Source organism: Macaca thibetana, chromosome 15 (assembly GCF_024542745.1).
Source record: "Macaca thibetana thibetana isolate TM-01 chromosome 15, ASM2454274v1, whole genome shotgun sequence".
NCBI classification, from domain to species: domain Eukaryota; kingdom Metazoa; phylum Chordata; class Mammalia; order Primates; family Cercopithecidae; genus Macaca; species Macaca thibetana.
This window is the reverse complement of record NC_065592.1, coordinates 75,478,401-75,500,249: the sequence shown is the minus strand read 5'-3', so window position 1 is coordinate 75,500,249 and position 21,849 is coordinate 75,478,401. Positions and strand designations below refer to the sequence as shown.

Here is a 21,849-nt window from a genome sequence, read left to right as displayed (position 1 = left end):
AAGGCATATAGGAAGTGCCAGAGCATGTCCTGGCATCTCATGAGTACCTTCTTTCTGGTGGGAACTCTCTACTGGGTCTTGATGTGTTGCAGAGTATCACACAGCAAGAGTCCAGAGCATGCTAACATACTTGCTTAGGTCTCTCTTCCTCTTTTTACATAAGCTACCATTTCACTCCTCTGATAATCCACCAATCCTTTAATTCATGAAAGGGTTAATCCCCTCATGAGAGCAGACCTTTCGTGATCCAATAACCACTTAAAGGCTCCAACTTTAATTCTGCCAAAATGGAGAGTAAGCTTCCAACACATGAAATTGTGGGACACATTCAAACCATGACAAATGTTGGTTATGACCACAGTATGTCTTTTATGGGTCCTTGTTGAACCAAAGATACCTGAGGGAACACAGCAATTTACCTCTCCATTCTCCCTCTACAAGTTATTTAGAAATAAACCGTTCCTCAGAGGACACAGAACACAAATATTTCTTCTAGTAAATATAAAATGGTACAGTGAAAATGAAAAACCATTCGACAGTTTTTTTTAAAAAAAACAACTAAATTTGAAAATACCTTATAATTCAAAACTTTCACTCCTAGACCTTTACCAAATGTTCACACAAAATTATTTATATGAATGTCCATAATGATGTTGGATTTTTTGTCAACACCTGGGCATTATGGAATGTCCATCATTATGTCTATAACATAACTATGAATGTTGCTTTATAGTAAAGAAACACTGGAAACACCCCAATGCCCTTCATATATGAAGATCTAACAAAGTCTGGTATATTCATATCATAGAACAGTCTATTAAAATGAGCCAATTATTAATACATACAACAATCTGGACAAATTTCAAGAACACACATGTTCAGACAAGATCTCAGAAAGTTTTAAATCTTCACTTGGCATAGTCACTAGGGTATGTATAAGTAAGCTCCATAGCAAATCAATCTACAAAGATGAGGATAGGTATTTAAATGTACCAATTTTAATAAAAAATCAAAAGTTATACAAAGACACTGGAAATATGACACATCCAATTGTACAAAGGAATTTGATGAATCCCATCCCTGATGAAGCCTAGTCGTTAGATTCACTGCTAAAGATCTTTAAAACGACTGTCTTGTATATACTAAAAAAAAAAAGCCTAAGGAAATGTGGACAAACAACTAAAATTAGGAAACTGATAATGAACAAAACAAGTATATCAACAAATATAAAAATAATAGAAAGGAAACAAACAGAAATGCAGGAACTGAACATTATAGTAATGCATATAAAAATTCACAAGAGTGATTTCACAAAATATTCATAGAAGAATTAACAGAAACATTCTCAAACTCTTCTACAATTTTGAAGACCTGGAATCAGTATCTAACTAAATTCTATGAAGTCACCATTAATGTCATACCAACCTCAGACAAAAACTGTTAAGAAAAAACTACAGATCAATATCTGTTATGAATACCGATGCAAAAACTAATATTCAAACAAGAGCACATTGAATTCGGTAGCATTTTAAGACTATTATATGTCAGGTTATGTAGAATTTATTCCTGAAAGCATGAAGGTTCAACATGAAAAAAAATCAATGTAAGATACCACATTTGTAAAATTAAGAGAAATAACTACCTGATTGACTTCATTTACAAAATAAAAATGGCAAAGCCAACAGCCTTTCATAAAAAATTCAGTAATGTACAAACCAAATAAAATTTCTTCAACATAACAAAAGCATGAAAAACACACAGCCACCATCAAACTCAATGGCAAAATACTGAAGTCTTTTCCTGTACATTAAAGGAGACCAGAATATTCATTTTTTCCCTTCTATTCAATAGTTTTGGAAGTTTTAGACAGAGTAATAAGGTTGAGAAAATTATAAAAACCATAAACATTAAAAAAGGAAAAGTAAAATGTTTTGGTTGCAGAAACATGATCTTATATGTAGAAAATCTTAAAGATTCAATGCAAAAAAATGTTAGTGTAATAAATGAACTCAGCAAAGATGCATAATACAAAAATCAACATGAAAAAATTAGTTACAGGTCATAGGCTGCTGGTCAGTCCCTCCAATCTCAAACTACAGGTCTGCTCCAGAGCATGACCATCCCTACAGCTCCAGCTGGCAGGCCAGTTCACAAAGATTTGGAATCCAGTTATGTCTAGACTCTAGAACAGCCCCAGTGCTGCTGAGGCCCCAGGTGTTAGGCTTGCCCCAGGCTGCAGACCAGCAACTACAGATTTCAGATCTAGGCCAGCATCCATCAACCAAGGCACCAGTCTTTCCTCAGTTCCAGGCCCATTCCAGGTTCCAGAGTGGTCCCCATGGACACAAGCTCCAGAGAAACTAAGATCCAGGTCAACCTCAGTGGGTTCTAGTGCTGGGTCAACCAGCATAGACTCAGGCTACAGAACCAACCCTGCAGACACAATCTCCAAGCAGATACCATGTTCTCATTACTCAGGCCTGTCCACAGACTCAAGTTCTAGGCCTGCCCATTCACTGACCTAAGCATCAAGTCGGCCCACATGCAGACTCCTGTTACAAGTATGCCCATGGACCTCATCAGGTGGCCTGCTCAGAAACTCTGGATGGGCTGAATGATGAAGGGTTTTTCCTGCCAAGTGCAATCTGTAAAGATAGAAGGAAGTGCTTACTTTTTCAAATGTACATTCACCAACTAAAGGTCAGAAGGATCATGACTGATTTGGAAAATATGATACTACCAAAGGAACAAAATAAACCACGAGTAACCTACCCTATAGAAAGGGCTACCTATGAACTGCCTGTTTTCAAAACAGTCATCTTAAAGAAGCTCAATGAGATAAAAGAGAATACAGATAGATAACTTATCAAAATCAGGAAAATAATACATTAACTAAATGAGAAATTCGACAAAGATATAGGAACCATAGAAAGGTGGCAAACAGAATGCTGCTGCTGAAGAACACAAAACTAATGTGAAAAACTTCATAGAGAACTTTAACAGCAGACTCGACAAAGCAGAAGAAATAATGAGTGAGCTCAAAGATAGGTCGTTTGAAATTACACAATAAGAAGAGCAAAAAGTAAAAAGAAAGGGAAAAGGTGATGAAAATTTGTGAGACATATGGCACACCATCAAACAAACCAAAATATAAATTATGAAAGTCTTAAAAGGAGCAGAGAAAGAGAAGGGAGCACAAAGCATACTTAGAGATTTGATGATAGAAAACTTCCCTAATCTGGAAAGAGACATTAACATTCAGATCCATTTAGTACAGAGAACCCAAAATAGATCAAATATAAATATGAGATACATAAAAAAGAAAATTCTCAAAAGTCAAGAAGAAAGAGAGGATATTCAAACTGGCAAGAAAAAAACAACTGATCGTATACAAGGGAACATCCATTAGTTTAGCAGATTTCTTGGCAGAAAGCTTGTAGGACGAGAGAGTGGGATGATATATTCAAAGTGGTTAAAGAAAGAACGGTCGACCAAGGATACTATATGAGGCAAGCCAGTCCTTGAGAAATGAAGGCAAGATAAAGATTGTGCCAGACAAACAATGCTGTGAGAATTCATCACACTAGACATGCTTTACAAAAAATGCTAAAGGAATTTCTACAACTTGTAGCAAAAGTACTCTAACTACGGACGACATGAAAACATGTAAAGGAAAGAATGTAGTCAAATTCAGAATACTCAAATACTACAATAGTATTGCATAAGTTTTTAGACTCTAATATAAAAGTTAAAAGTCAAGACTGTTAAAAATTATAGTAGCTACAATAATAGTTAATGCATACAAGATACATAAAAGATTTAAATTGTGGCATTAATAGCATAAAATAGTAGCAGGGGAAGAGAAAATGAAGTGTAGAATTTTTGCATGCAGTTGAAGTTAAGTTGTATTCAGCTTAAAATAGATTGCTGTAACTATAAGATGGTGTATATAAGCTTCATAGTGAAAAAAAAAAAAAACCTGTAGTAGGAACACAAGAGACAAAGAGAAAGGAATCAAAACATACAACTACAAAAATTTCATCAAATCACACAGGAAGACAGCAGGAGAAGAACAGAAAAACAGAACTGCAAAACTTTCAGAAAGCAATGAACAAATTGGTAATAGTAAGTCCTTACCTATTAATAATTACTTTTAATGTAAACACATTAAATTCTTCAATAAAAAGGTATACGGTGACTGAATGAATTTTTTAAAATTATACTTTAAGTTCTGTGATACATGTGCAGAAGGTGCAGGTTTGTTACATAGGTATAGACGTGCCATGGTCCTGCACCCATCAACCCATCATCTACATTAGGTATTTCTCCTAATGCTATCCCTCCCATAGGCCCCCAGCCCCTGACAGCCCCCAGTGTGTGACATTCTCCTCCTTGTGTCCAGGTGTTCTCATTGTTCAACTCCCACTATGAGTGAGAACATGTGGTGATTGGTTTTCTTTTCCTGTGTTAGTTTGCTGAGAATGATGGTTTCCAGCTTCATCTATATCCCTGCAAAGGACATGAACTCATTCTTTTTTATGGCTGCATAGTATTCCATGGTGTATATGTGCCACATTTTCTTTATCCAGTCTATCATTGATGTGCATTTGGATTGGTTCCAAGTCTTTGCTATTGTGAATAGTGCTGCAGTAAACATACATGTGCATGTGTCTTTATAGTAGAATGATTTAGAATCCTTTTACCCAGTATGGGATTGCTGGGTCAAATGGTATTTCTAGTTCTAGATCCTTGAGGAATTGCCACACTGTTTTCCACAATGGTTGAACTTATGTACACTCCCACCAACAGTGTAAAAGCATTCCTATTTCTCCACATCCTCTCTAGCATCTGTTGTTTCCTGACTCTTTAATGATAGCCATTCTAACTGGCATGAGATGGTTTCTCATTGTGGTTTTGATTTGCATTTCTCTGATGCCCAGTGATGATGAGCTTTTTTTCATGTTTGTTGGCTACATAAATGTCTTCTTTTGAAAACTATCTGTTTATATGCTTCACCCACTTTTTGATGGGGTTGTGTGTTTTTTTCTTGTAAATTTGTTTAAGTTCCTTGTCGATTCTGGATATTAGAACTTTGTCAGATGGATAGATTGCAAAAATTTTCTCCATTCTCTAGGTTGCCTGTTCACTCTGATGATAGTTTCTTTTGCTGTGCAGAAGCTCTTTAGTTTAAATAGATCCCATAAAAATTAGGACCCAACTCTATGCTGCCTACAAGAGACTCCCTTTATATTTGGTGACACACATTGGCTGAAAATGAAGAGATAGTAAATAATATTTCATACAAATGATAACCAAAAAAGAGCAGAGGTGGCTACACTTATATCAGACAAAACATACTCTAAGTTAACAACTGTCATAATTAAAAAATCATGAAATGTGAAGACAGAAGATGGCATAAAGGAGGCAGGACTAGCTTGCACCTCCCACTTGGATCGACAGAATAGTGTGTGGAGACTCACATTATAAACTTTTGCTCCAAAAACTACTGCAGGAACATACCAGAAAGCCAAGAGAATCTACAGATGCCTTGAAGGAACTGGATCACACCTGCAGGATTACACCAAAAATCTGTAAGTCTGCTTGCTTTCTCAGTGGGGAGGCTGGTGGTCTGGGTCAAGTTCTCAGCCCTGGTCACCGGCTGCTTGGAAACAGACTTGGTGCTGTTGTGCAGGTGGGGTGGGGGGTGGCACAGTGGGAGTGAGACTGGCTTTTAGGACTGTGGGCTGCATGGGAGTGAAGTGAGACCTGTGACTGCCAGCTTTCTCCCACTTCCCTGGCGACAGGTATGGCTCAGCAGAGGCAGCCATAATTCCAATTCCCCTGGAAATACAACTCCGTTGGACTGGGAACCATAACTCCATCTCCTACAGGAGCCACAGCAAGCCCCACCCAAGGAGAGACTAAGCTCAGACACACCCATCCTTGCTCCCACCTGGTGGTCTTTCTCTATCCACCCTGGTAGCCAAAGACAAAGGTCATAATCTCTTGGGAGCTCTATGGCCCTGTCAACCACCTGAGAACCCCGAATACTTAACTAGGTGTCCCTAGGGAAAGTTTGCATCCTCCCTACAGGATTGCAGCTGATGCGCTCTTGAAAGCACCACCTCTCGGCTGGAGGCAACCAACACAAAACCAGCACACTAAACAAAAACAAAGCCAAGGACTGACACAGATTCCACTTCACTCCCCTGCTACCTCTACCAGAGTAGGTGCTGGTATCCATAGCTGCAAAGACCTGAAAATGGATCACATCACAGGACTCTTTGCAGACATTCCCCAGTACCAGCCCAGAGCACAGTAGCTCCACTGGGTGGCTATAGACCCAGAAGAACAAAAACAATCACCACAGTTCAGCTTTCGAGAAACCCCATTCCTAGGTGAAGGAGTAGAACACCACACCAACGGAGCAGAATGTGGGATAAAAGAATCTGAACAGCAGCCCTCAAATCTCAGATCTTCCCTCTGAAATAATCTGTTCAAATGAGAAGGAACCAGATAAACATTTCTGGTAATATGGGAAAACAAGATTCTTTAAAACCCCCAAAGGATCATCCCAGCTCACCAGCAATGGAACCAACCCAAGACAAAATCTCTGACTTGCCAGAAAAAGAATTCAGAAGGTCAAGTATTAAGCTAATCAGGAAGCCACCAGAGAAAGGAGAAGCCCAACTTAAAGAAGTCAAAAACTTAATACACGATATGAAAGGAAATTTCTTCAGCAAAATAGAGGGTATAAATAATAAATAATCACAACTTCTGGAAATAAAAGACACACTTAAAGAAATGAAAAATGCACTGGAAAGTCTCAGCAACAGAACCAAATGAGCAGAAGAAAGAACCTCAGAGCCTGAAGACAAGGCTTTTGAATGATCCCAATCTGTCAAAGACAAAGAAAACAGAATTTTAAAAATGAATAAAGTCTTCAAGAAGTTTGGGAGTATGTTAAATATCCAAACTTAAGAATAATTGGTGTTTCCAAGGAAGAAGAAAAATCTAAAAGTTTGGGAAACATATTTGAGGGAATAACCAAGGAAAACTTTCCTGGCCTCGCTAGAGATTTAGACATCCAAATACAAGAAGCTCGAAGAACAAATATGTAGAAATTAAACAACATGCTCCTGAAGAAAAATGAACCAAAGGAGAAATTAAAAGAAAAATTTTAAAATATCCTGAAACACATGATTATGGAGTACAACCTAACAAACTTAAGGAATGCAGCTAAAGCAATCTTAAGAGGGAAGTTTATAGCAATAAACACCATAAGAAGAATATGGATCACAAATAAGCAACCTAGTCTTTACATTTCAAGTAACCAGAACTCAACAATATGAGGAAAATTGAAAAATTCACAAATATGTGGAAATTAGACAACATCTTCCCAAACAACCATTAGGTCATGCAAGAAATCAAAAGAGAAGTAGAAAGTTAACTTGTGACAATTAAAAATAGAAACACAACATACCAAAACTTATGGGATGTAGCAAACACATCTCTAAAGAAAAGTTTATGGCATAGGCCTATGTCAAAAAAGAATGATACTAAAAAACAACGAAACTTTACTTCTAAAGAAACTAGAAAAAGAAGAACATAGTGAGCAGAAAGAAAAAGTATGAAAGATTACAACAGAAATAAATAAAATAAAGCTAGGACAATAGAAAAGATCAATAAAATTAAGATTTTTTGTGGTATAAATTTAAGGGATATATATGCAGTTTTGTTACATGGATATATTGCATACTGGTGAAGTCAGGGTTTTTAGTGTAACCATCACCTGAATAGTATGCATTATATCCATCAAGTAATTTCTCATCCTTCACCCCATCCCTCTCCAGCCTCCTACCCTTTTGTCTCCAGTGTCTATTATTCCATACTCTACGTCCATGTGTACCCATTGTTTAGCTCCCACTTATAAATGGTAACATGCAGTATTTGACTTTCAGTTTCTTAGTTGTTTCACTTAAGATAATGGCCTCCATTTCCATCCATGTTGCTGCAAAAGGCATGATGTCAATCTTTTTATGGCTGAATAGTATTCCGTTGTGTGTATATACCACATTTTCTTTATCCAATCATTTGCTGACAGACACCAAGATAGATTCCATATTTTTGCTATTGTAAGTAGTGCTACAATAAACATACAAGTGCAGGTATTTTTGGATATAGTAATCTATTTTCCTTTGGGTAGATATGCAATAGAGGGATTGCTGGATTGAATGGTAGTTCTATTTTCTGTTTTTTGAGAAATCTCCATACTGTTTTCCACAGAAGTTGTGTTAATTTACAATCCTACCAAAAGTGTATTAGCATTCTCTTTCCTCCACATACTTATAAATATGTTATTTTTAAAAAATTAACAATAGCCATTCTGACTTGTAAGACGATATCTCATTGTAGTTTTAAATGCATTTCTCAGGTGATTAGTGATGTTGAGCATTTTTTCATATGCTTGTTAGTCATTTATATGTCTTCTTTAGAAAAATACCCATTTCCTTCACTCACTTTTTAATGAGATTGTTTTTGTTGTTGTTGTTGTTGTTGAGTTATTTGAATTTCTTACAAGTTATGGGTATTAGTCTCCTGTTGGTTGCATGGTTTCCAAGTATTTTCTCCCATTATGAAGTTGTATGTTCACTTTGTTGATTATTTTCTATGCAGATGTTTTTTATTTTAGTTAAGTGTTATTTATTTTTGCTTTTGTTGCCTGTGCTTTTGAAGTTGTAGTCATGAATTCTCTGCCAAGACCAGTATACAGTGGAGCTTTCCCTAGATTTTCATCTAGTATTTTTATAGTTTCAGGCCTTACATTTATGTCTTTACTCCATCTTGAGAGTTTATTTTTATATGTAGTAAGAGATATGGTTCCAGTTTCTTTCTTTTGTATGTAGTAATCCAGTTCTCTCAGCACCATTTATTGAATAGACTGTCCTTTACCCAGTGTGTTTTTGTCACCTGTGTCAAAGCTCAGTTGACTATACATGTGTGTCTTTGTTTCAGGGTTTTCTGTTCTCTTCCTTTGGTCAATGTGTTTATTTTTATACCAGTACTATGCTGTTTTGGTTACTACAGCCTTGTAGTATAATTTGAAATCAGGGAATGTGATACCTCTAGCTTTGTTCTTTTTGCTTAGGATTGCTTTGGCTATTTGAATTCTTTTTTACTTCCCTATGAATTTTAGCATTGTTTTTACTAAGTCTGTGAAAAATGTCATGTGTATCTTGATAGAGATTGCATTGAATCTGTAGATTTCTTTGGGCAGTATGATCATTTTAGTGATATTAATTCTTCTGATTTGTGTCCTCTACAATTTCTTTCATCAGCATTTCATAGTTTTCCTTGTAAGATTTTTACAGAAGAATCTTTAGAGGTTTCTAGGTATAAAATCATATCAGTGAACTGAGATAATTTGACTTTATTTTTTTCTTTTTTTTAATTGTACTTTAAGTTCTAGGGTACATGTGCACAATGTGCAGGTTTGTTACATAGGTTCACACGTGCCATGTTGGTTTGCTGCACCCATTAACTCGTCATTTACATTAGGTATTTCTCCTAATGCTATCCCTCCCGCTGCCCCTCACCCCACGACAGGTCCTGGGGTGTGATGCTCCCTGCCCTGTGTCCATGTGTTCTCATTGTTCAATTCCCACCTATGAGTAAGAATATGAGGTGTCTGGTTTTCTGTCCTTGTGATAGATTGCTGAGAACGATGGTTTCCAGCTGCATCCATGTCCCTACAAAGGACATGAACTTATCCTATTTATGGCTGCATAGTACTCCATGGGTATATGTGCCACATTTTCTTAATCCAGTCTATCATTGATGAACATTTGGATTGGTTCCAAGACTTTGCTATTGTGAACAGTGCCGCAATAAACATATATGTGCATGTGTCTTTATAGCAGCATGACTTGTAATCCTTTGGGTATATCCCCAGTAATGGGATGGCTAGGTGAAATGGTGTTTCTAGTTCTAGATCCTTGAGAAATCACCACACTGTTCTCACAATGGATGAACTAATTTACACTCCCACCAACAGTGTAAAAACATTCCTATTTCTCTACATCCTCTCCAGCATCCATTGTTTCCTGCCTTTTTAATGATTGCCACCCTAACTGGTGTGAGATGATATTTCATTGTGGTTTTGATTTGCATTTCTCTGATGAGCAGTGATGATTAGCATTTTTTCACATGTCTGCTGGCTGCATAAATGTCCTATTTTGAGAAGTGTCTGTTCATATTCTTTGCCCACTTTTTGATGATGTTGTTTGGGTTTTTTTCTTGTAAATTTGTTTAAGTTCTTTGTAGATTCTGGATATTAGCCCTTTGTCTGATGGGTAGATTGCAAAAATGTTCTCCCATTCTGTAGGTTGCCTGTTCACTTTGATGGTAGTTTTTTTTGCTGTGCAGAAGCTCTTTAGTTTAATTAGATTCCATTTTTCTATTTTGGATTTTGTTGCCATTGCTTTTGGTGTTTTAGTCATGAAGTCCCTGGCCATGCCTATGTCCTGAATGGTATTGCCTAGGTTTTCTTCTAGGGTTTTTATGGGTTTAGGTCTAACATTTAAGTCTTTAATGCATCTTGAATTAATTTTTGTATAAGGTGTAAGGAAGGGATCCAGTTTCAGGTTTCTACATATGGCTAGCCAGTTTTCCCAGCACCATTTATTAAATAGGGAATCCCTTCCCTATTTCTTGTTTTTGTCAGGTTTGTCAAAGATCAGATGGTTGTAGATGTGAGGTGTTATTTCTGAGGGCTCTGCTCTGTTCCATTGGTCTATCTCTCTGTTTTGGTAGCAGTACCATGCTGTTTTGGTTACTGCAGCCTTGTAGTATAGCTTGAAGTCAGGTAGCGTGATGTCTCCAGCTTTGTTCTTTTGGCTTAGGATTGTCTTGGCAATGCGGGCTCTTTTTTGGCTCCATGTGAACTCTAAAGTAGTTTTTCCCAATTCTGTGAAGAAAGTCATTGGTAGCTTGATGGGGGTGGCATTGAATCTATAAATTACGTTGGGCAGTATGGCCATTTTCACAATATTGGTTCTTCCCATCCATGAGCATGGAATGTTATTCCATTTGTTTGTGTCCTCTTTTATTTCATTGAGCAATGGTTTGCAGTTCTCCTTGAAGAGGTCCTTCACATCCCTTGTAAATTGGATTCCTAGGTATTTTATTCTCTTTGTAGCAATTGTGAATGGGAGTTCACTCATGATTTGGCTCTCTGTCTGTTATTGGTGTATAGGAATGCTTGTGATTTTTGCACATTGATTTTGTATCCTGAGACTTTGCTGAAGTTGCTTATCAGCTTAAGGAGATTTTGGGCTGAGATGATGGGGTTTTCTAAATATACAATCATGTCATCTGCAAACAGGGAAAATTTGACTTTGTCTTTTCCTAATTGAATACACTTTATTTCTTTCTCTTCACTTCCTTTTTTTCTAATTTGGATGCCTTTTATTTCTGTCTCTCACTCAACTGATTGCTCTGGCTATTGCTCCAGTACTGTGCTGAATAGAAGTGGTGAAAGTGGGCATCCTTTTCTTGTTCCAGTTCTCAGGGAGATTGCTTTCAATTTTTCCCTGTTCAGTATGATGTTGGCTGTGGGTTTGTCATGAATGGGCTTTGTTAATTTGAGGTATGCTCCTTCTAAGCCTGGTTTATTGAGCTTTTATCATAGCTGTGGAATTTTATGGAATACTTTTTCTACATCTCTTGATATAATTTTTTTGTCTTTAAATCTGTTTATGTGATGAATCACATTTATTAATTTGCCTATGTTGAGCTATCCTTTTATGTCTGGAATAAAACTCACTTAATTATGGTAGATTTATCTTGTTGGTGTGCTATTAGACTTCATTTGCTAATATTTTGCTGACGACTTCTGCATCTGTGTGAACCACAGATATTGGTCTGTAGTTTCCTTTTTTAATGTGCTTTTGTCTGGCTTTGATAACAGGGTAACACTAGCTTTATAGAGTGAGTTAGGAAGGATACCTTCCTGTGCGATTTTTTAAAAACTGTTTCAGGATGATTGGTACCAGTTCTTTTTTGTATGTTTGGTAGAATTTGGCTGTGAATTCATCTGGTCCTGGGCTTTTTTGTTGCTGAAAGATTATTTTTTTAATTGCTGATCCAATCTCACTACTTGTTTTTTTTGTTTTGTTTTGTTTTGTTTTGTTTTCAGGATTTCTATTTCTCCCTGGTGCAATTTTGGAAGGTTGTATATTTTGAGGAATTGATTCATATCCTCTAGGTTTTCCAGTTTGTGAGTATAAAGATGTTCACAGTAGTCTCTGCTGATGTTTTTAATTTTTCTCTTATCAGTTGTAATGTCTCCTTTTTCATTTCTGGTTGTGTTTTTAGGGTATTTTCTCTTCTTTTCTTGGTTAATCTAGCCAAGACTAATTTATCTTTCAAATAACAAACTTTTCATTTTGTTGAACATTTGTCCCAATTATATTTAGTTCTGATCTTTGTTATTTCTTTTCTTCTGCTAGCTTGGGTTTTTTTTTTTTTTTTCCTTGTTTTTCTAGTTCCTTGAGGCGTAGTGTTTAGGTCGTTAATTTATTATTTTTCTACTTTTTAAATGTAAGCATGAAGTGCTGTAAACTTCCCTCTTAACACCACTTTTGCTGTGGCCCAGAGTTTTTTGTATGCTGTATTTCCATTTTCATTCATTTCAAAAATTTTGTAAAATTTCAATTTTAATTGCACTATTGACTCAAAGATTATTCAAGAGAGTGTTGATAATTTCCATGTATTTGTGTAATTTTGGGAATTGTACTCAGTATTGGTTTCTAGTTTTATTCCGTTTCATTCCATTGTGGCCCGAGAAGATACTTGACACTTGATATGATTCAAAATTTTAAAAACCTATTGAGTCTTGTTTTGTGACCTAACATATGGTCTGTCTTGGAAAATGTTCTATGTGAATGAACTAGATAAACTTAACTGCCTAACTAAGCAGTCTCTTCGTTAATCCATTACAGCTGAATTTCTATAATACCCAGTATTTTTGCCATAGGCCCTAAGTGCAGCAGCTTCACATATACTTTTCTGCTTAGCCATTTCTATTTTTTAGCATAACTTTCACAAGAGAATTTAAAGTCTGCTGTGTAACTATAGCCTTTACAGTAGAATCTGTTATAGAACCTATTATGAGGGATACATCTCTAATCATTGCCTCTTTTATTACAAACCATGGAAAAGACCTAACAAATGATGCCCTTCTGTTATAGAAGAGTGAAGGCCTCCTGGCAATGTTCTCTTTAACTCATGATGTGGGTTAAGAAAAGCGAATCAGTGATCTGTTTCTGACTGATTATAAGGCAACATATGTACCATTACACTTTCTCACCTATATTGGGTCTTCATATTTTACCTATACATGGTTATCCATGTATAAGGCTGTCTGAAAAATCCTTCACAAATGAAAGTATACCATGTAAGTGTACACAACAGATCCCCTTTTCATTTCTATTGTTCATAGAGGCATAAAGAAGAAAAATATTCAAAGACATGAGTCTCCTGATAGTAGAAGTCTTGATCTGTGATCTTGGGAAAAGCTGTTCACATCAAGGATGCCATCTTCTTCTGGGGAGAGACTTCCCTGTTTAGCTTTACCTTAAGTGTTCCAATGAGTGTATAGTTCCAAAAGTGTGGAGGAACCCTTCTCAATTGTGAGATTATGAACCCAAAGTTCAAGGTTCCAAAATTTTGCTGTAGTGTGGATGGCAAGGACAATCTTTCTCTGATGTTCTCAGAAGATCCAGTCTCTGGGTTCTAGATTGTGAAGAGGTTGATTGTCCTCAGGGAACCATAAAAAGCTTTCTTTACAGGGTGAAAATACACTGTGTCATATGTCATAATAACTTAGTGTTATAACATCAGCCCTCTTGCATGGGAGAGCAATTATACATTCAGAAAACTTGCATTGAAAATAACAATTGAGTGAAATCCCTTTATAAAATGTGTAAGTGGCCCATCAGGTGACCAAATGTACCCAAAGCTTTGATTGTTTTCCCAGGAATATGGGATCAAACATTGGTTATAAACTATTTTAGCAATGTATAAGTCACCACACCAATATATTCAATTTGGATCATTTTATCTTTTCCATGATGAGTCATGGAATACAGAACTATTAATAACAAAAGCTTTAAGGACTCATGAAGTACAAGGTGGCTATCCTGGTTCTCCATGAGACCATACTTAATTAATATTAGACTTATATCCTCTTGAATACCAGTTGTTTCTTTAAATTAGGTGCATAGCATTGATAACAGATGGGTTAGCATAGGTAATTTAACTTAGACCATGGAGTTCATTCAAATTGTATATCTAAACAATTTCAGTATCAGCTGATTTAGCATGAAAATATGGCAACGTATTTTCTAGGTATTTAATTAATTTTTGTTCCTACTTGGGTTAGCAGTTTTATAACACAGTCATTCTTTTCATTAAAATTCCAGGAATTCCTACCCAGTTCAAATGATATCATTCTAAAGTTATTAGAAATCTGTATTCAACAGTGCTTTTTAGTGTACTTTCCATCCTTTCATGAACCTCCTAAAAGACACCATATTCTAGGATTTTGCATGCTTGTGAAGTTTTTAGAAACTGCATCAGCAATAAGCAAATAACAGTAGAAATTACTTTAAGTAGTTATAGTTAAAAACACAAGGAAATTTGGTTATTTCTGTGGTCTACAATAACTCAATAACTGTAATTATGATTGATAGCATATACTCAGACATATTAGAATTTTAGAAATCCCATACAATTTTGGAACATACATTAATATCATTCGCTAAAATATAACAGGAAGAAGATTAAAATATTTTTGACAATGCTTCCCATGTAACTAAACATATCAAATAATTCTGTTTACGTCTCTTTTGGTTGCTTTAGGGGGCCTCTGTAGCATGTCCAAGTTAGAGGTCAGAAAAGATAATTTTGAAGCTGAAATTTGATTCTGGAAAGCCTATCAAATAGGTCAAGGGTTTAAAACACTTGACATTATGAAACAGAATTCCAAGTTACCATAGTCATTCATTTAGCAAAAATGATTACTCAAAAATTTTCTAAATGGCAAAAACCTTTACTCATTGATAGAGAGAAGACTTAGATTTCCAAACAATCTGTCTCTTGTCTTTCCCTTGTTTTTTATGGCAGTTTATTCAAAAGGCAAGCAAAAATATTTCATTATCTTTTAATATTACATAAATATCTTGTTCAAGAGGAAAAGCCAAATTTCACCCTTGTATTAGCACACTATTAATTCAATCCCAATTTTTAATAAAACCTTATGGACAAATCTTTCCAATCTTAATCAGTTTGACCATAAGGTGAGATTCTCATAAACCTTTTATAACCCTTTACAAATCTTTGTTAAAGAGCAGATCAGTGCTTTAAGAAACTGGTTTGTGCTTTTATTTCAATGTTCACCTTACAGAAAACCCAGAAAAATACCCCTTTAAATTTGTCAATATATTCACACACATAATTATTTTTTTAAAGATTAGTTTTTCACAGACCTTCCACAACTTACTTAAACCTTCAGCTTTACCCTAACTTAAAACAATCCTTTAACTTTCTAAACTTAGGCAAGAAATCCACATTCCCATGCATTTTTATAATCTTTTACCAAAAACACATTTCACTTTCTTTACACACTTTGCACGTAAAACTGTTTCTATTTCCCAAAGATTACTTTAGTCACATGAACTAAAAGGCATTACACTTTTAACTTTTCTGACAAAATAGTTGATTTAAGCTCTTATCATTATTAAACCAATTAATAAAATCTCTTTTGTATATAAATATTACACACACAACACATACATAACTACACAGACAGAGAGAAGATCCAGTAGTTATCAGATTTTTCATTTGCCAGTTTTTAAGTTCTTTTACATTGGATTACTGGGTTTAGTCTAGAGTCCTTGAAAGAACAGGACCAGGAAAGCATGTATTTTCTAGGACCTAATAGAATAAGCAGACACAGCTGGAAGGTAAAACAGATCCCCAAAATTACGGGTCCTATTTTTATACTAGATGTTGGATCTCCACAACCCCCCCAAAAAAAAAAAACAGAGCCTTAGATTTTGAGGGGATCTATCCATTTCAAATTCCTGGGGTTCCATGAGGAAAATAGGATTTTTTTCCAAAAAGGGGTCTCTGGCACCTCCTCTTTTCCCCAAGGAGTTCTAGGCTGCTAGAACTTGAATATTCACTTTTAATTAAGCTGACTTTTAACTATAGTGTTCTTTTTAAAAAGTCCTTTTAAATCTCTTGTTATCCAACCTTGGCTAGGCCAAATGGCCAATATTTGCTCAGAGAAAGAAAAATTTAAGATGGCTCATGGAGGGGAGGATAATCAACAAATGGTGTAAAGGTCACACAGATATCAAATCAGAAAGTACTCATGCCCTAATCTGGGACTTGAACCCTGAACCCAGGAAGCCATTGTGAAAAGAGAAAGCATGGCCAGATGGTTACAAGGTTGAACTCCCGAGGACATGACTGACCAGTTTGCTGGGCTGTCTTGAAGAGCAGGCTTATGGGGTCCTAGGCATGCATGTTACCCCCTGGTACCCCTCTTTATGACAGAACAATACAGAAAGACATACAAGGCACACCAGATTCACTACAGCTTAAGAGCAGTCTCAGAATTTTTTTGTATTAATGAAAACTTTAGAGGAGATAAACAGTGACTTTTACCATTCAATTACTCAGTTTGCACAGAGAGAGACAGAGGCCAGAGTCTGACTGATAAGAAATTCTTATCCTTTTGCTGGAATGCCAGGCTTCTGGCTTCCCATTCCCTGAGTGGCCCTTGTGACCCTGCTTGCCACACTATAGCGCTGGGGGCCAAGCTGAGTCATAAAAAAAATCATCTTTTTTGTTTTATTTTGTGGAACCACTGGCAAAGCCCTGTCAATTTTGCAAGTTTCCACCCAAGGGGTTGCAAGGGGTAACCCAATTAACATTTTTCATTCTGGCCAGAGCAAAATACACATGACAAAACATAGACCTTAGCCACTCTGCTTAGCACTAAATATTGAAATTGCAAGGCTCAAACTTGCCCTGGGTTGGGCCCTGTCATCTTTAATCCATTTTTAGCCATAAGGGACTTTACTCAGGGGAGGACCTCTAACCCAATCCCATCCTTTCCTCTGGTAAAATGTACCTCATTACGTATCCAAAGTCAGCCAATTGGTGCTGCAGTCTATTTCCTTTGGATTAGGGTAGTAATTAAGCTGAAAGATTAGCAGACTTAATTTTGGGGAGCCCTCATTTTTAAATGCACTTCAATGTGTTGTGTTTTATTTAGAACATTCTGCTGTAAGTAACCTTTAGCAAAGTTTTGCTATTTCTGTAAGACTTCACTGCTTCTCTGCCAAATGTGTAAGCCGAAGGAACTCAGTTTTTCAGAAATTAAGGATCCCATTTTTATCTAAAATATTGGCTTTGTTCTCAGGTTTCCTTGATTAACTTAGCCAAAGATTTTTTTCCCTACCTAAGCATGCAAGAAAAATGAAACAAAGAGGATAGAACACAAAAATTCCTGCGAATTTTTAAAAGCCAAAATTTACACCTCTACTATATGATCATTTGCTACCAGTTTCTTTCTCACAGAGTCAGATGTAAGAGGCCTCTAACTGGATCCAAGACAATTAATTACCACATCAAATCCATTCCTGGACCCATTCCAGTTTCTGTTGTGACTTCCAAACCCAGTTTGGATCAGAAATTTGCTCAAAGAAACTCAGAGGGCTCAAAACACAAATCTGTGAAGCTCTGAAATCCAAGAGAGAACTTACTCATGATCACCAGCTGCTCTGAGATCAACGGACACAAGTGAGTCCTGAAGGTATCTTGCTTGTTCACTCAGCACTCCTGAGGGTTGTTAGAAGCTCTACTCCGGACCTCACTTCTGACACCATCTGGAAAAAGAAAAACTTCAGCTGAATTAAATTTAAAGGAGTTTGAGCAATGAATAACTCACAAATTGGGCAGCTCCCAGAATCACAGCAGATTTAAAGAGCCTCCAGCGGTGCCTCGTGGTGAAAAAAGTTTATACACAAAATTAGTAAAGTGACGTACAGAAATCAGAAGTGAGGTACAAAAACAGCTGGATGGGTTACAGCTTGGCATTTGCCTTATTTGAACACAGTTTGAACACTCAGCAGTGTATGACTGGTTGAAGTATGGCTGCTGGGACTGGTCAAGAGTCAGTGACACTCCTAAGTTAGGTTTTCAATCTTGCCTACCTATTAAGTTAGGTAATAACTTACTCAAATATAGAAGTACAGAGTCCTTCTCAGACCATCAAACTAAATATAGTTTGCTTTTACAATGCTCTGGTGTTGGGTGCATACATATTTAGGATGGTTATATCTTCTTGTTGAATTGACTCCTCTATCATTATATAATTATTTTCTTTGTCTTCTTTTTTTTTTTTTTTACTGTTTTGATATAAAATCTGCTTGATCTAATGTAAATATAACTACTCCTACTTGCTTTTGGTTTCTGTTTGTGTGAAGTATCTTTTACCATTCCTTTACCTTTGACATGTAAGTGTCTTTACCAGTAAGGTCAGTTTCTTGTAAGGAGAATATAGTTGTTTCATATTTTTAAATCCATTTTACCAGTCTATATCTTTTATTTACATTAATTTACTTACGAATATTATTTACATTTACTTTATTTACATTCAAGGTTATTATTGGTATTTGAGGTTTTATTCCTTCATAATGTCCATTGTTATCTAATTGTTTTGTAGATTTTTTTCCTTTTCGCCTTCGTATCTGTTTGTAGTTTAGTAGAGTTCTTTCAAGTTACCATTTGATTTCTTTCTCTTCCTCCTTTGTGTAATTGTTTTGTAAGACCTATGAGTTTTTACTTTCATGTGTTTTATGATGGTGAATAATGAACTTTCATTTCTAAGTTTAGAACTCCTTTGAGCATTTCTGGTCTGCTGGTGAATTCCATCAGTGTTTGCTTATCTGGGAAGTACCTTATTTCTTCTTCATTTATGAAGCTTATTTTGGCAGGACATAAAATTCATAACTGACATGTTTTTCTTTAAGCACTATGAAAATCCCGATCTCTTCTGGCTTGTAAGTTTTCTGCTAAGAAGTCCACTGTCAGTTTGATGGGGTTTTCTTTTTAGGTGACTAGATGCTTTCTCTCACTGATTTTAGAATTTTTTTCTTCATATTGACTTTAGACAGTCTGATGAATATATGTTATAACGTCTATCTTGCAATGTATATTTTTCTGGTGTTCTTTTGGCCTCTTGTACCTGGATGTCTAAATCTTTTGCTAGACTAGGCAAGTTTTTGTCAATTATTTTCCAAACAGGTTTTCTAAACATTTTGCTTTATCTTCTCCCTCAGGCATACCAGTGATTGGTAGGTTTGGTCACTTCATGTGGTCTCATTGATTGATTTTCTGATTTCTTTTTATTGGTTTTCAGATTTCTTCTGGATCTCATTGAGATTCTTTAAAAATAAGTTTTGCATTATTTACCTGGCATTTTGAATATTCCATTTTGGTTAGGATTCATTGCTAGATAATTACTATGTTCCTTTGAGGGTGTCAAGATACTCTGCTTTTTCATATTTTCAGTATTATTATGCTGATTTCTTCACATCTAGAGAAACAGTCACTTCTTCTTATATGTGAAGTTACTTTCATTAGAGTAGGGCTTTTTTTTCACTTGAGTATGTGACTATGATGTTCGTTAAGTAGTGCCATTTGGCTTTGCTTCTGGACCTGTCTAGTGGTAAAGACTGTACGATTTACTTGCTTACAGACAGCTTTGATGTGGTGACCTCAAATGCTGGTTGTAATAGTAATGTACTGAGCAGGTGAGCAGGCTCACAGCCTCCTGGGTAGCCAGGGTAGCATGAGTGATGGTAGTAGCAGAGGTTGCAAGATGCTCGTCTCCTTCCCAAGCACTATGCATTTGTGTCAGTCTTTCAGGAAATATCCCAAGTGACTGAGCCTAAATTTTAAAAGCGCAAAGTAGCTATTTGCTGAATAGAGGTCCCACACACACTGCAAGTTCCCGCGAAACTTGCACTTTTTAAACTTTAGGACTTTCAGAGCTCACCTGAACCAACCAGACCTCAGCTGCCTCAACCAATCAGGGCTTAGCTGTATCAACCAATCAGAACTCGACTATTTTGACCAATCAGAACTAAGCATTTGGGACACGTAGTGTCAGGACCTCCTGAGGCTGTGTCATGGGGAGGTCCTTAACCTTGGCAAAATAAGCTTTCTAAATTGACTGAGATCAATCTCAGATATTTGGGCTCACATTTTTGTAACCACAAAGAGATTCTGAGTGGAGGTGCCCTTGACCTTTGACAAATCTCCTATGAGTGCTTAGTACCAGCTTAAGCTATCTTTATGGCTCAAAGCAACAGGAAAACTTGCTGATGCCTGGGAGTTCCCCCTCCAGAGAATCCCTGAACTCCCCAAATTTGGTCGAGATCTAAGGTTATTTTGCTGTACAATTCCCTTTTTGGAGTTTTACTTGCCTCCAACAAGAAAGGTGAGTTTTCCTGCTTCCATGACGATGGAAAGCAGGTAACTCCTTTCTGGAGTTTGCGCATGCTTCCAACAAGGAAGGCAAGTTTGAGATTTCTCCTGTTTCTAGGATGGTAGAGAGCAGTCTTTAGTCTGAGACCCACTCCTGGAAAACCAAAGTCAAGGTATTTGGAAGACCAGAGATGCAAATTTCCCTCATTTGGCATCTCACTGGGCCTGACTTGTTGATTTCAAATGTCCTGCTGGTAAGACTATGCAAGCACCCTCCCTCTAGGCTCAGGGATTGTTGTGGAAGAAGTGGGCATGTGAGATTGTAAGGGCCTGTTTTGAAGGATAGAATTAGGTCAGGTCAGAGCCTCCAAATCAAGGAAGGGTACAAAAATGCCTAAACAACAAATAAAACAAAGGACTTTTTCTTCCAAGCTATGATATGTCACCTTTGCATCCACCCAACCATAAAGAATTTCCTGCTTCCCTGTATAATTAAAAGAAAACAATTACTGGTAGGATAAAGATACCTAATGACAAAGCCTTCTGTGTGTAATACTCCCAGTTATAAGTTGTGCAGATAGATATATATTTAAAAAGTTTTTTCAGAACAATGCTTGTGTTTTGCATAGCTAATTGCTATAAGTTTGTAATTAAAACCAAGATTGTAGTAGCTCAACACATAGAAGTTAAAAACAACTAAGTTCTATAACCTCACTTTTGGCTTTTTGTTGGCTTTCTACTTAAACAAATAATAATAATTTAAGGGGAAATGAATGCCTGCCCATGTCCATTCCTATTTGGACTAGAACAATTAATTGGACTCTAAGTCCCTCTGCCACAGGGAGTCCCACCGAGGGACAGGATAGACCCGGGGCAGGCAGCCATGCCACCCCAGCAATGCTGTGGGACAACATTAAAATTTGGTGGCCATTGATGTTGCCTCTGGCAAATCTTGGCCAGAAGGGAAAGAATGTAAAACAAAAATAAAATTTGAAGCCTCCCACCCATCACAACCGTCTGAATGGACTGCCTCCTTGTCCAGGGCACTCTAAAATTTAACCTGAAAGACTGGTTCAGGCCTTGAAGGCAAGTGAGGTTTGGACATGCTTTCACTATACCCCATCCAGCATTAACATCAATCATCAACACAAATCTTATGTCTGATAAACAATTACAGTCTTCTCTCTAAAGCCTACTACTTGGAGGCTTCATTTGCATGACAAAATCTAGGTCTCCACAACCTCTTATCATAATCCAGACATTCCTTCCTACTGATAATAACTC

At 36.6% G+C, this 21,849-nt stretch overlaps 1 long non-coding RNA gene across 1 annotated transcript in view; it reads right to left on the bottom strand.

Moving 5' to 3' along the window:
* The window catches only part of LOC126937184 (uncharacterized), a 91,359-nt gene extending 73,128 nt beyond the window's left edge, over nucleotides 1–18,231 (bottom strand). The window contains exons 1-2 of the long non-coding RNA XR_007719677.1: nucleotides 18,121–18,231; nucleotides 17,838–17,960 (exon numbers count right to left, since the gene is read on the bottom strand). This is a non-coding gene — a long non-coding RNA (uncharacterized LOC126937184). The remainder of the gene's footprint in view (nucleotides 1–17,837; nucleotides 17,961–18,120) is intronic.
* Nucleotides 18,232–21,849: the final 3,618 nt, after the last annotated feature.